The sequence below is a fragment of the Sylvia atricapilla genome, chromosome 21 (genome assembly GCF_009819655.1).
Source record: "Sylvia atricapilla isolate bSylAtr1 chromosome 21, bSylAtr1.pri, whole genome shotgun sequence".
NCBI lineage: Eukaryota > Metazoa > Chordata > Aves > Passeriformes > Sylviidae > Sylvia > Sylvia atricapilla.
In genome coordinates, this window is record NC_089160.1 from 6,657,777 (window position 1) to 6,674,228 (window position 16,452).

The window sequence follows — 16,452 nt, forward strand, 5'->3', positions numbered from 1 at the left end:
CAGTCTTGTATCTCAATTTCTGCGTTTTATGTTGTGAAGAATAACTCTTAAAAGGTTTACAGGTTTTTTTTATTGCATCTTTTAAGACACAGCAAGGAAATTTCATGCATTAATAGAAGGTAGAAGAGCAACAACTTCAAAAATGGGTAGTTTTACGTTTTTTAAAATGGATTTTGGTAACCATTAAAAAATGCTTTTACCACCCATGATTAGATAGGCTTATTAAATATGAAAGGAGTTTTTGTGATGGCATCTCAAAATCAGTGCAGTGTCTGTGCATGCACAGAGCTTGCAGGCCCATTTCACAAAAAGATTTTCAAACCTACTGAGCTTTGAAAAGTCTCACCTCCCCATTCCATGGAAGAAATATATCTTTGTTTTCCATTCGCAGGAAAGCAATCGGCTGCATTTGTTAAATATTCTCCAGAAAGAGATTAAATGCCACAGGAGCTGAGGTCTCCTCAACCATTGCACTACACCAATGCTTCACTTAATAATCCCATCCCCAATTCCTCTCACGTAGCCTTGGGACTAAAGAGCAGAGAAAAACATACAAATTTCAAAGATGTCGTTCACTCCTGGAGAGAGCAAAGGTGTTGAATATTTCTGCACTTACATGTTGCCATGAGAAGCTATTTGTAGCATGCCATAAAGATGTCATGTGTCTTCTGCTGCCTGTTGACACCTCTCCTGTGGGTTATTTACATATATGCAGAGCTCAGGGAATGTTCTGTGAGGATCAGGAGGGCAGAGGTAAGCTGTCATGACAGTATCTCTATTTGGGCTTATTATTAAAAGGATTTAAGATGTGATTTATTTCCTAACAAACAGAAAAAATGCTGCTCACTGCTAGAACAAAGCTTTGCTCAGTGTGCTTAGTGGCCAGAATACTGATTTTTAGACCACAGTTGTTTCCAGATCCTTGGTCCTTCCCATAGAATCCTTCCTTCAGAATAGCACTTAACCAAGGAATGAATTAGAGCCCAATTAAAAGGTGTTATGGGGATTATGAATGGGTTTAACTCTTTTCCTGAGCACTGATGAAATCAGGAATCACAAAGCTTTTGCTACAGCTTCAATTGTTTGAGCAATCTGTTCTATGTACTGCTTTTCATTAAGGATGCAACGTGGGAAATCATAGGTGCATTGGCTTTGTAAGGGTTTCAAAAGCTGATTTACTCCTTGCTTTGGCTAGAAAAAAGTCAGACAAAACAAAGCACTTTTTTTTTTTCTTTTTGCCTGTAGCATCTTTTAATAAGAGCTGAAGTTTTTCCTTTCCTTCTTTCTGATATGGTTTCTTTTACAGTCAAATTTCTGCTCTCCTCTGTTCTGGTCTTCTGCCATAAAAAGGCTGAGAAACTATTGTAAACCTCATTTTATGGAGAGATTCAGAGACCAGCCTCACTGTAGTTACATTTCCCCTCAAGCCAGTTGTGTTTAAGTCCCTCTTCTAAAAGATCAGAATTTAAATATGCTTTACCCTCGGCTCTTTCTTGACAGTCTTAGCCCTGCAATAAACTATAATAAAAATGGAGAGATATTCTATTTTTCAGCATGAGGTACCAGTGGAAAGGCAGAAGACAGTGAAGATGTAAGCTCAAAATGGAGTTTGCATACTGAAGCAGAGACTCTCTCACCTCAAACAAAAATAAGTTGTACCAGGATTTCTCAAGTCTTCAAATTGGTGCATCAAACTAAAGGTCAACAACTGCTATTTAATCTGTTAGGAACTCGGGGTCTGATACAAATCTGAAGGGCAACACAATATATATAATTATTAACCTTTAAAAACTTTATGTTAACAGAGAAAAATATTGATTCCAACAACACCTGAGTAAAATCAGGGGTTTTCATTCCTACTACAAAATGTTAAGTACACATAAGTCAGAGGAGAAAGTAAAATCAAACATTTTTCATGACATTTGGAAACAGGGAGCAAAATTATGTGAACTGTTTGTTGGACAAATGCTTTAAATCCTTGGGAAAAAAACCCACAACTTCATGGAGCTTTAAATATATCTAATTAACAGGATGAGACAGGAACTCTTAAATAACAGGTGCAAACAATTAAGTAATCACTCAGGCTGTTGGGAAAGATTAGATTTAAATCAGATCCACCCTGTCTCTGCAGTTTCATACAGGAAAAGAGCAAGAAAGAGATGGATCCTTAGAAGTGCAATAAATGCCCTTTTTATCTGGGACAGGGGAACATATGTCAGCAGCACTTGTCCCAAGGAATAGGTGAGGGGCAGGAGAGGCCTTGGGTGATGGGGAAGATGAATCAGGGAAACCTTATAAATATGATTGCTTAGCAAAAGATTCTGAAAATATGAAGCTTATCATTGAAATAGAAATGAAAGCTGACTTTGAGTTGTAGGATACTGAATCTTATTTACTATATAACCTGAAAACAATGGCCTAGCTAGCTGAAGGAGAATCCCTTTGGATTGAACAATACCTTTCTGCTGGCTCAGGGATCCAAAGGTCAATGTAGCAAAACAGAAAAGTCTAAAGAGTAGTTTTTAGAGTTTAAAATATAACACAGTGTGGTAATATAGTAGTTCTTACAGGCTGTATGTAGATTCTATAAGATTTTGTGTCTTGGATTGGTTGGTCACTGTAAATTAGACTATTCATCACAAAAGGAGATATAATGTATTGTAACAAGGACCTCGCTCTCTTACCTCTTCTATTAACTCTCTTACCCTTCCTCTTCCCCCTACTCTTGCTCTGTTTCCCTTGCCACTTTGCTCTCTCACTCCCTTCTCTCTCAGCTCTCACCCTGCTGTTCTCTCTCCCTCTCTCTTTGGGGTTTCCCTCCAGCCCAGGCTGGTGGCTGAAGGCAAGGCCCTTTTACCCACGACCCTTGCAATAAAACCACTTGTTCTAGAATATCTCAGGTCAGCAGAATTCCTTGTCCCAACTGTCTGCAGATTAACCTACACTTGGGGTCCGAGAGGAGTCCCAAGTTCACAGATTTCACTTCTGCATCCTTTACCCAAATGCCAGATAGACATTTCAGACATGTCCCTGTTCAAGTTTAGGAGGAATAACGAAAAAAATAATTTCTTGATAAAAGCACAGGAAGAACAAGTGTGGGAAGAACAGTGCAGTTGGTGAAGCCCAGCCATGAGTTAGAATTTGTTGCACAGCCTGGTGGGCACTGCCAGGGGGTATCAACTCTGAGCTGTTCGTGTGGGAAGTGCCCAGGAGCAGCATCTAAATGGGAAAAAGTTATTTGATGGAGTTGCTGTAAGGCAAAACCCCACAGTATTGCATCTGAAAATGACTGAAAACCTTTCATTCTAAATTTCATATGAGAATAGTGGAGAAATTCTTGGTAATATAAAAATGCACAGGGAGATCACCCAAGTGTGAAAATTAAATTAGGAATAAAAGCTGGGGGAAGGAGGAATAGTCCCAGCTAAGGTTAAGCTAGAAAAATTCTTTAGAGTAAAATGGAGTAAAATAGAGTAAAATTCTTTAGAGTAAAATATATTGTAATCACTAAGATTTGGTTGGGTACATTGTTAGGAGAGAGGAAAACCAAAACTACAGTAAATTTTTAGTAAAAAAATATCTTCAGGAATCTTCCTTTTAGGACTGACTGCTGTCCTCATGTCCTTGTGTGCTGTGTTGATGCAGTAATCAATGCCCAGCATATGGGCTCATTCATGTTGTACAGCAAATGTCCTTTGTGTATGAATTCCTATTCCTGGATGTCTTTACATTCCACTATTGAAAATCAAAATTGAACATATAAAACCAGCATGAATGTAGAGGGCCCATGGGTGAGTCAGCTTTGTGGAAAGTGTTCTGAGCAGCTCCCATGAGAGAAGCCTCTCTGTGATACATGATCAATATAATTCCCTGGCTGTGTCCCAGCTTTGGTGACAAAAACTTGATTTTCCAAGCAGCACAAGTCTCTGACCTGATTCAGGCCCTGCTTGTAGGAGTCAAAGAGGTTCTTGAGTTATCAGTTATCAGGGTGCCATTTCAGTTGTCAGTGGTTTCTTACCATGTTTTAGCAGAAACACAAAAAAAAGGTTCAATTTTCCCTAAAACAGTCAGTTGTTGCATCTCAGCTGGGTGCTGTATTATGGAAGGGGAAGAGAATATTGGGAAATGAAAACCTCTCCCCTACCCAAGGGCATTAGACAAACCAGCTCTCTTCGAGCTTTCTGCAGTGCTACAGCTGTGTAATGTGAGTTTCTGTGATGAATAGAAATCTGACTGTTCTTGAGCCCTCTTCCTTGACCTACGGGAAGTGAGGACTGCTCTCCTCCCTCAGCCTCCTCCTTGAGCAATCCTGGGGGAGGGAATGAGGCTGGTCAGGGGCTGGGAACACAAACCCTGTGAGGAACGACTGAGGGAGCTGGGGGTGTTTATCCTGGAGAAAAGGAGACTCAGGGGTGACCTGATCACTCTCTACAGCTCCCTGACAGGTGGCTGTGCTCAGCTGGGGTTGGGCTCTTTCTCCAGCAGCACTGGCAGAATGAGAGGACACAGCCTCAGGCTGCATCAAGGGAAATATAGGTTGGATATTAGGAAGTCTTTTACAGGAAGGGTGATAAAGTACTGGAATGGTCTCCCCGGGGAGGTGGTGGAGTCACCATCCCTGGGTGTGGTTAAGGACAGACTGGATGTGGCACCGGGGCCAGGGTTTAGTTGAGGTGTTGGGGCTGGGTTGGACTCGATGATCTTGGATTCTGCGAGTCTGAGGTCTTGGAATCTGGTGATTCTGTGATACAGATTCCACAGTTATCTGTGATATCAGCCCTAGAAGGACTCTGGTGCAAAAGAGGCTCCCTGCCCCTGGAGCTGCAGTGGTGATTGTGGCTGTGGGGTGGAAGGCAGAAAGTAGAGGGTTGGTGGAACCTGGCAGGATGCTCTGTGACAAGAGAACAAATCACTAAAGCCACTGCTTTAGCTGAGTATTTAACATCAAGGTTCTCATCCCAAGCCTGAAAATCCCTGCAAAGGTTTGACTTTGTAGACCACCTTATCCTGCTATAGCGCAGAGTGGCCATTTAAATATATATAATTCTTTAAAGGGTCACAGCCTTAAGTCCCTACAGCTACAACCACTGCCAGAAGAAACAACTGGGCAGTAGCCAGAGATTAAGACTGAGAAGGTGGTGTGCCAGTAAGAGAAGAAAAATAAAGGGATTCAGAGCTACTTAAAATGGCTTCTCCTTCCATTTGAAGCATGTTCAATCTGTTTGTGTTTGGATCCGTTTTACAGAAATGCAAATCTGGCCAGAGATCTGGATTCCAATATGTATAAGGTATGGATCAGAGCTTTAACCTTTTCCTGCAGTGAAATTGCTGTAAATATGACAGCATATTTACCTCCCAAACAGTTTTTTTCTTCATTTAGACGCATTGAATATAAATATCAGAGTTGTAGCAATTAAAAAATAGTAGGTTTTCTCATTTAAAATACTATTTCTCTTTTAGTGATGGTCATAAGCATGATTTAGGAGCAAATGCTGGGAAATATTGTTAGTCTATGGAACAAGAATGCATTATCATACTGCAATTACATAATCATGAGTGCAAGTGTATGACAAATGGCTTGGAATAAATTGTGGGTAGAAACCTCTTCCAAATAAGAAATAACCACTCATAAGTGGCACAGCTAATTGCTTTTTGCCTTACCAATCCCTATGGAATAGATGCATAGGAAAGAATTAAGTAGCCGCATCAGCTGCTCTGAATTCAGAAAATAAAAAGGAAAACTGAAAATGAAATAGAAGATAAAAACTGAAGCGCCACAAAACCACAAAAAATGTATGTCCACAGCATATTGTTTTGTTGACTTGATTGTAGCATATCTGCCCCCTTAGGGTGCTGGTAGCAAAGCAAAGCTGCAACTATGTGGTAGCTATATTAGGATACAAAAGTGATTTTTTTTAAAGTATGAAATTTAAAGAAATAAAGTAATATATCTTTTTTTTTTTCTTTTTGTAATATTGGCTAAAGAATTTTGTGTACAACACTGAAACTTGTAGTTTACTTGGGTCTGTAAAATATATTCCAAAAAATAAAGATGTGAACATCTCTAAGGTGATTCTGAATTCCTCCTAACTTTCATTTCAGCACAATGAATTTCAAGGACACTGAGTTCTGATGAGTTTGGAGATTGCATGAACATAAAATTACATACAAAACCAATTTGACTACTGAGTCTCACCTGGATTACTTTCAAAACCTTATGAAATGGTAAATTTAGCATGTTTTGGAAGCCAGGGTTGTAAAATGAGCAAGATTTAATTGTAACTGGATATTAGGTTGAAATTCCAGTAAAATCAAGACTGAACAGGAGGCGTCTTTATGGGGTTTCAGATATTATTGCCCACACGGTGGATTTTTATTACTGATGTCAGAATACTTTAAGACACTTCATGTTTTCAAATGAGATCAATAGAACATACTGACACAGTCTAGGAATGGTGTTTTCAAAATAAATATTCTAATTCCTATTGTTTTAGCTGAAAGATGGAGTGACACTAAAGTCAGATATTGTATTCTTCTATTTGATATTTCGAGGACTGGGAAGAAGCTGGAAGAGAATAAGTGGAGGCAGTGGTGAGTTTTTAGCCTTACTTTCATGCTGCTTCGTGACATTGACTTCAAAGGTGTTGTTCAAGAGAGTATTTGTATTTTCAAATGAGAGAGGCTGTGTCTGCTGTGACACCATTGCCACTGAAAGCAAGTCAGTTACACAACACCTTTTTATAAGCCCTTAAAGGAAAAAAAAAAAAAAGTCCCTCTCAGAAATATAACTGAGAGTTTGATTTATACATCGGATAGCAAAAAACAAAATTAACCTTTCTGTGTCTTATTCTGCCTCAAGCTGTGTTTGATTTAATTGATTGCCTCATTGCCTGTTCTGTAAGTAGTCGGCAGTCTCTTGCTCCTGTACCAAAGTGAGGGAAAAAATTTAAGCCCACATTTGTCAGACAAGCCTATCTGTGCTTGTTTGAGCCTCTTGTGTACAGCTCACATCAGCTAAGATAATCTCTCTAATGTGATGGAAATTACTTCACCTGACAAAATCTGCTTTTGGCAAGGTTACCAGAATGAAAAGTGACTGACTGTGAAAATAGGGATAGCAGCTGAAGCTATATGTCTCCAAAGAGTTGAAGGAGCTCATACTGTAAAGAATGAAAAGGATGGGCTGCATGAGGGGCCAAGAAGATTAAACTAGGCAACTTTTGGTCAGCACTGATTTCAGGGGTAGCCTCACACCCAAGTGTTCAGCTGGAAGAAACCTCTGCCTGATCTCCAGCTTTGTGCTTTCCCCCAGCAGTGTGTGGTTCTTTGATACAGCAACACCAACAGAGCTGGTCAGAACCTTGCCACTGTGGAAAGCTGTCCCTAGCTGTTCTTATAAAAACAGTTTGTAAGTTCTGGCTGGTCTCACAGATGAAAAATAAATAATGGAAAGAACAAGGGTAAAAGTGGCTTAATGGTTCAGACTTAAATATACAAAACCATATCTAAACGCCAAGTACATTCCTCCTGAAATGCAAATATTAGACCTGGGAAAAATGAGGAACCTTCTGCTTTCTCCAAGGACTGCACAGACCACTTTAGTCCATAATGCTGGCTGGTAAAGCTTTGATAATGACAGGAATCACGGAATTAAAGACTAGTTTTGGTTGGAAGGGACCTTTAAAGGTCACCTAGACCAATTCCTCTGTGATGAGCACATGATGGTACAATATGTCTGTTGCTCACTGCTGAAGCCCTGAAAGCCTGGGGTAAGAGTTACATCTGCTCATATTACCTTATAGCTGTCCAGAATATGCAATATTCAAAGTTCCATGCAGCAAGGGAAAAGAGCTGGGGAATTATTTTCTTTCCCCTTTGGAATAACTGGGAGATGCTCCAGGGCTTATTTAATTCCTTTTGTTCTGAAATTAGGGTGGAGACTAATCAAGTTCCATAAGACAATTTATGTGTGCATTTGTTGAGCTATTTTATTTCCATTTATACCTGAGAAGTCAACAGATGTGTTGATGGTTTAATGGTTTGATGCGTGGGGAAATGTGTAGCTCAGTACTTGGCACTGCAAATCCTATTTGTTTGATCTCTTGATGAATAATTATTTCATGATCTAACTCCTGAGTAGGTATGTGAATCAGGAGAATGACAGGCTGTATGTATTTGATATCTGTGTAGTATTTTTGGGGGTAGATGTATAAACCCTCTGGAATTCTGAGATTTCTTGTGCCTTCCCCTGACATGGCAGCAATCCCAGCTCAGTCACCTCTCTCCCAGCACAGCCTGGCCTCAGTGTCAGGACAAAAGCATCCACAGCTTCTGGATGATTCAAGTCACAAGCAAATTTCCTGCTGACAACAGTTTTCTGCATTCTGGATAGACATTCCACTAGAAGCAGCACGCAGTAAATGGCAACGATTCTTGAGAGGGTTTTGCTGGATGTGCCTGAACATTGAGATTATAGAATTAGATATTTGTTTATTTGCCTTAATCAACCTCTCTTTCCCCCTTTCTGAGTGTGTGGCCAAGAAAGGCAGACAGGAGAGTGACTTCCATCTGATGCTGTAAATGCAGAAGTGTGACCCTTCAGAGATCCTTCACAAGAACTGCTTTATTAGTCCAGCACTGAGATCCATCTTGTCCAAAATCCTTCCTACAGCTCCAAGCAGGGACAGGAAAACAGGGAATACCATAAATATGTTGTGTATAGAGTGACTCTTCCTTGCTTCCAGTTTCTGCCTGACAGTGGTTTGGGGATGGGGGAACAGAGATGATGTTTTTTGACACTTTTGATGAGGGAAATGTGATGTTAACCTACTTCTTCTAATGAGGACATTCTATTTTCAGCTTGCTTGCAGTTTTTTTGAAAAGTTCAAAGGTCAAAAGTGTACAGAAAATTGAAAGTTAGATCACTGACCTTGAACAAAGAGAAAGGAAACCTGTATCTTTACTGATTGTTAATGTCATAACGTAATGCTTTCTTTTGGCACTGTTAAAAACAGATACAGTAAACCCTCTCTTCCTCAGAAGTGGAGTGTTTATATTTTATACATCAAATCTCTAAGTTCCCTTATTAACATGCTGAATTAAGTAAATTATAGATTTTTTTTAAGTCTTCTATAGCCACAGGTCGCCTACACAGGTGGGTTCTGGGTGTTATTTTGCAGAAAATTTTTGATATAGTTCAGCCCAAATCACCTGTTTTACTGTGCAATTTTCTGGGCTTGTTTCTGTAACACTTGCATGATTTTTCCAATAAGATGCTGAGAACTCTCTGATTTTCTGAATCTATTTGAATGTAGCATCAATTGGTTACACTTATCACATATTAGGAATTGCATAGTGTTTTGTAGATCTAGGCCAATAACTGTGCTAATATTATCTATTAATCATTCTGCAGTAGCTCCAAGGTACATCCAGAGAAGAACAGGGCTTTTTTTTCCTGCTACATGCAGCAAAAGTTTAGTGAAAACTGTGCAAATTTGATTTTCTTAAAGCACAAACAACATTTAGCAGTTGCCTTCTTGTGAGAGCACCATATTTTAAACTGCAAAGGAATAAATTTTCAAGTATTTTAATGCTGCCTTGTAATTTTCTGTTTCTATATCTCTTTCTGCAGGGCTTTTTCACCTTTTTGCTGTCTGACCCAATAACTACTGTTTCATTTTCAAGATGGAACTAGTGGGATCATAAGTATCAATACTTTTTCTGGATGATGCTATTGGATGCTAATATTTGTTTGATTACCAAATAGGTGCAGACTGGCACATTTTGTGCATTCACCCTCTGTTTTTACTTTGATCCCAAGACTCAGTCCTGCTCTAGAGTCTTGTCTTCATTCTTACTCTTGTTTCTTGCACTGAATGGATTTTCAGGTTGTAGAAGCAGAGGCATGGGGAGATGGTGTTGAACATGTGTGACTTAGAGCATCTGTCATTCTTTTCAGTTCTGCCTGTCCCCTTTCATAAAGCAAAGGCTTGTGATGAGCACACAGCATCAGTAAAAAAAAGCACATGGAAAAATACGTATTTTGGTTGTTTTTCTCTTCAAGTATGAAGTATAAATGAAGATGATGTGACATGGTTATCTGAATTTCAGTCTGGGTAATCAACAATTTGTCAGATGTTTACACTGGATTGAAATTGAGGTATCATCTGCCTTACAAAGGCATGAAAGAATGCATATTTTTGTCAAGGAACTGTAAAATAGGTGTGAATCAAAGGGACTTCATAACATTATCTTTCTGTTTGATAGTGCTACAGAAGCAAACACAGTAAAACCTGGAGATGGATATAACTATCAGTCTGATTTTCTGAGGCTGTAATCCTGAAAAATTAAACCATCAAACCAAGAGAAATTTTTATGAGATTTCTGTATATCTATAAACAGCTCTTAAATTAACACATTTAATAGTTCAGATCAGGGATTGAATGTGGCAGAAATATCCAAATCAAAGTAATGCACTGCAGTCCAGATGAAACACCTGAATAATAGTGAGAAGCTGTGCATGCCTATGCAGCATCCACCTTTGTCTGTTCACTGGTTAAACAAATTTTAATTCAGATTTCTTACTGATGTACTTGGACTAGCAAGTTTTTTATTCCTTTTTGCTAAGAAGGATCATTACAAAGCTGATAATGTTTCTTGAGCAAGCAGACAACAGCACTGTCACCTTTGCAACTTGAAGAGAAACCTCATCTACTATAAGGGAATAAACTCTTGAAGTGTGCACAAAACAATGATGCAGACTTGTGAGCTGTCAGAGAAGGAGGCAGGGAGGGAGCTAAAGTGCTTTGGATTTTTTTTTGTCCAGTGTAAACATTTGATAAATTGTTGATTAAGCAGACTGCATTTCAGATAATCCTGTTGCATCAACTTCATTTGTACTTCATTCTTGAAAAGAAGAACAACAAAAAAGTGTGTTCACATGTGTGGTTTTGACTGATACTGTGTGCTCATCACAAGCCTTTGCTTTAAAAGGGGACAGAGGCAGAAGTGAAAAAACAGCATTTCCTTTCCCCCCACCTGCAGCATCCACCCCTCAGGGCAGAGGCTGCTCTCTTTGAGGCGAGGGAGGAAAGGTCTCTTGGCCACCTGCCTCAGCTGACACAGCACACTCAGCCCAGCTAATGAACTGCCACAGGATGACAAACTCGATAGGCAATGGCCGCAGCAATTGCTGAGGCTTTTCCTGAGGCTTATCCTGCAGATAAAAGATCCTGACTTTTTGAATGTTCCTTGGCCATGGCAGTGAGATCTGGCCATGCCTGTCCTGTGTAATGTGGCTGTAAACACTTCTACTACCCTGGTAAGGGCAATGCCCTCCTCATGGGGCCAGGTGATGCCTGGGGGGAAATGATGCTTTGAGTTTTAACTCTCATGTGTTTCAGGTTCTGTGGTGCCCAGGGGTGCAGCTCTGAGCTCACAGTCAGTGTCACTCAGCTCTGCACACAGCAGGGACACAAAACAAATCCTTGTCCTGCTGCACACCAAGGACAACTTTCAGCCCCAAAGCACAAACAAGGGTGGGCTGGAGGGAGGGACAAGGAAGGGACCTCACAGCCTGGAGCTGGAATTGGACAATTAAACTCCAAGATGCAAATTGACCAAAACTTATCAAAGTGTGAGACCTTGTGACCAGTTGTCCATTTTGTGACCATTTTGGGTCCACTCTGGGCATAGCCCTGGCCAGGCTCTTGTCCTGCCCAAGGTGGATCCTTAAAGGACTTTTAATAAATCTCTACTCTATTCTCTGGCTGTGTCCAGTCTGTTCCAGCTCAGCCTTCCCAAGGCATCGCAGGTTGGAGTTTAAACATCTCAGCATCCTCTGAGTGCTGCTGGGGGACTGTCAGCTCCCTACTGGCTGTGACACCAGTTCCTGCCACTGTCCAGCTGCCAACAGCATCCAAATGTGGCCACAGCTGGAATTTCTATTAATCAAAATTAAAAAGTTTCATTGAAAAAAAGTATGCATCAGAACACTCCATTTTAATCACATACTAAGCAAAGGATAGACTGTGTTTTGCTTTGAATACAGAATTCTGAACTAAGGTATCTTTTGTCTACATAGGAATAAAAAACATTTTTTGTCAGAAGTTTAGGGATTTTGACCTCCTCTTTTGGGGTTGCCATTTTTAAGCAAATTGATTTAATCTAAGCGGTGAGAAATATTAATGGCATATGCTGACATTTTAAAGAAATAAAAATCAAATCCTCCTTCGAAAATTGAAATCAATGGAGATTAATTAATAAGAACCAATCTGACCCAGTGAATCCTTGAAGAATAAGTACTCAAAAAGAATATCCCAATAACCTTAAGTTACATAGATCTTGGCAAAAAATCAAATTTTAATTTCATAATAAATTTTATGATATTCTTGCTCACGAATTGAAATGAACAATTGAAAAAAAAATTACGAAATAAATTAAAACTATTGAAAGAGATCGATTATACTGTTTTTTGCAAGATAAGAACAAAATATTTAATTATGATTTTTCTTTTCAGGACTTCTTTTAAAAAAGTAAGTTGCTTGTTTGTGTGTAAATAATTCAACACAAAAAATGAAAATGTAGGTTTTAAAGTACTCCTTTTATCTTCTGAATACTATTTCAACAGGATTAACATTAAATTTTTAATACATATTTTGTTAAAATAACAATCTTTTTGATCAATTATTTTTTAAGCTTTTAGAGCTTTCATGACTGTATTTTGTTATATAAACCATCCAGGTCTGAGCTCTATTTTAGGGCCTTTTGTTTATAGAATCTGTAAAAAAACTTGGCCATAAATTCACATTTTTTGAAACACGACAATTATTTTAGGAACATTGACCTCGGACAGAAGGGGCCAAGTTTTCAGCTGATGTCAAGTGCTGTCACTTCACAGAAGAGAAAGCCCCTGACCCAGAGCTGATCAGGGCTTTGTACCCTGGAATTTCAAACAAATGTTAGTGGGTTTTCTGATGAAAACTCTTCATTTCTTGAGAACTGGTTGTAATTCATATAAATCTGCAGTCTTGTAAAAAAAAAAAAAAAAAAAAAAAAAAACGTAAAGTGATTTATAGACCTGGTCCTGTGTCTGAAATGTTCTGGTTTTCTGAAATTCTTTTCTCAGGGAATTTTCTGTACACAAGAGACATGTTTTTATAGTTATAACTTTGTTATTCGTTCCTTTCCCTAGCAGGGACTTCTTCTTGATGTCCCTCTGCTCTGACCAATGTGATTGAAGAGCTTTATCTTTATTTCACCAATCAAACTGGTCTGTGTAAAATAGTATAAACGGGAGACACATCCTGAAAATAAAGGAGTCATTTTCAGCCTTCTGAAGTCGTAGTCTATGTCCTTGTGGTGTAAAACAGCATCAATGATTTGGCCCAGAGAGGCTGTTCCAGTGAGAAATGTCACAGCAATTCCCTGCCCTGCCAGCAGTGCTGCTGCAGGAGACCCCAGCCCGTGCCCCACAGAGCCCCTGTGGTCTGGGGACAGCCAGCAGGGCACAGGGAGCTGCCTCTCCTGCTTTCAGCCTGGCAAAAGACATTAAAAAATAAGGAAGTACTCTTCTTTTGCTTCTAAGCAATGTCTGCTGTTGTCACCGGCTTGTCATGCAGTCACAAAGGGTGAAGGGGAAGAAGGTGCATGAGCTTGTGTGTCAGCAGTGGTTGGAAAATCTGAGGAATTCTGTACTTTCAGGGCTTTAACTGTACTTTAACTCATAATGCTGATGAGGTTCCACTGTGTAACACTAGAATCCCCCACTCAAATTGCTGCATGTTGTTATTAGGTAACTCAAGCTTCTTCATGAAAAACAGGAGTCATTAAATCCACTGATTTTACTGTGTCTCCTTGCAGAATATTTGCTTGTTTATAAACAAGGTTCTTTTTTTTTTCTTTTTTTCTTTTTTTTTTTTTTTTTTTTTTTTTTTCTTTTTTTCCTTGTGGAAGACTTTGTCAGCAGTTTTAAGGGTGCCTGTGAACACAAAATGGATCTTTGCCTAATGAGTTACCTTCCCCCTTATCCTTTGTTTTCTGCCTTGAATATCTAACTTTTAAAGAAGTTGCTTCTACCACTGGGTGAGCATTTGTCACATCAGATTGATAAGCCATCCAACAGTTATCTGAGATTTGTTCTTGCTAAAGCTGATGTTATCAATTATTTTTTTTGCTTTTGAGAGTTTTGCCCAAATTTGATTGCCACGAGTGATGCCACAAAAAAAAAAAAAAAAAAAAAAAAAAAAAAAAAAAAAAAAAAAAGGGTTAGGTTGGGTGAATAAAATAAAATCTTTAATAGAAAATATGATTATTTATGGCCATCACATCACCAGTCTCAGTATCCAGAAAAGATGGGTGTTCAAATGTACACTTTTGAGTTTCCAGTAGACCCTAAATAAGGATTATCATCAGTGGAGCTCTGTTCTCAACATCTGCAGTTTCCATATGTAGATGTGGGCAGAGACAATTGTTTCCATTAAATCCATTTCCTCTGTATTGGAGAACTTGACATTATCTTCTGCATTTGCATCTTCCCTGCTGCTGTTAGCAGGGCTCTGTGAGCCCTGGATGCTGTGAATCATTAGCTGACCTACTTTTTATCAGCTTTTATCTGGTGCCTTCTGGCTCCTTTAGAATATGAGCTTTCCCCTCTGTGTGCCTCTCTCACTCCTTCTCTCTGCCTCGTTTTCAAAGATGTTTTCCTCCAAAATATTAGTGGGAACCAGAGAGACAACAACATCAAAGTCAGCATACATTTTGGTCTTTGTTTTTTTTTCATTTGTACTTGCCCTTGGGGTAGTATTTCGAAATGAAGAGTTGATAATTATAAGAGATGTTGTAAGGAGAATATCATAAGGTAAGGTTACTTGAGGAATGGAAGTGCTTCGTGGTTTTATTGCTGCCTTCATGGAGAGAATCACCAGCACAGACCTGAGGCTCAGGTTATGTTGACTCTGTAGTCTTAGGGCTGGTGGATACTTTAAGTAGAAGCCAGTCGTTGTAAGCTGCTGATATTTGAAAAAGCTTGTGCTCTGCAATAAATAATTCTGTTGGTATAATCTGTTCATATTGTTAGCAGAGATCATATGTGTCTCTGTCTAAGGCATCCCATCACAGGAACTTGCTATCAGCATTTCTTACCTTTTTTAAACTTGTCACTCAGTATGAAAATTGCACTGTCAGGTATCTGCCCAAGGCTGTATTTTTTCTGTGTCAACCAGAATGATTCAGCTATTTCAGGGAATGAATTTAGTAGAAAATATGTTTTCTCATCCTTCGATATATAGATAGAGACAGGCTAAGACCTATATATTTAAGTAGGCAGTAGAAACTTATCTAAAGTGCTCCTCTGATGGCCAAGAAGTACCTTCTCCTGTCTTCATTAGAGAAAAAAATTGTTTAGTTTTGTTGAATTATGACTCGAGCGGTGAGAATAAAATTGGTACATGGTAATGTTCAAGCAGACTACACAGACCTTGTTCCAGCCCAAGGCAGCAGGAGCAGGGGACAGGGTTCCTCTGCTTTATGTAATGTGAAATGAGGTGTCAGTGGGAGAAAATAATGGGAAGGGACTTGGTTATGTGGAAGAGAATATAACTGAAAGTTGGTGAGAGAGAATAGTTGTACCTAGAGAGCACAGATCAGAGAATCAAGCGATAGCTGGACAGAGAAACCAGAATGGAACGAGGCAGGAAGCTGAGAATGGAGAATAGGGAGTAGGAGACAGAATTTAAGCACGAATTAGGAGGACTCTGATCACAAACTTCAGGATAATTTGCACTGAGTCGTTTTGATCTGGACGCAGATCCTGGCACTCAGCTATGTCTTGTGTCACACTCCACATCCCCAGCGCAGCAACTCCCATGCTTGGTTACTCCTTGGCCACCTTTCCCTGGCAGCAGCTCCTGCCAAAGGCAGTCTCCTGTGACACCCGTGGTGTGGCAGGGAGCTGAGCTGTCACAGCTGAGTCCCTGCCCTGCTGGAGAGCCAGCCTGTGTCCCTTGAGCTGGCAGGGCAGTGCCCTGGCAGCTGCAGCCTGGCTCCATCTGCTGCCCGGCCTCCAGAGGCACCAGGGCAGGAGCAAGGAGAATTCTGTGCTTAATTGAGCACTGCTCACTCCTGAACAGCCTCATCTGCAAGGAGAATCCTGTGAGCTGAACTGAGTAATTTTCACTCCTCACAGCCTCATCTGCAGGGAGAATCCTGTGAGCTGAACTGAGCACTGCTCACTGCTCACAGCCTCATCTGCAGGGAGAACCCTGTGAGCTGAACTGAGCACTGTGCACTGCTCACAGCCTCCTGTGCTCTGGGGAAAAGGCAAGGAGAAGCCTGCAGCAGGCTGGATGCCATGTCTGTCCCAGGCCACCCCGAGCCAGGTCTCTTTAGACTTTATGTATTGTGCCTTTGGTCAAACCTCAGAGTGAGTCCAGGATCCTTCGTGTCCTCCTGGGC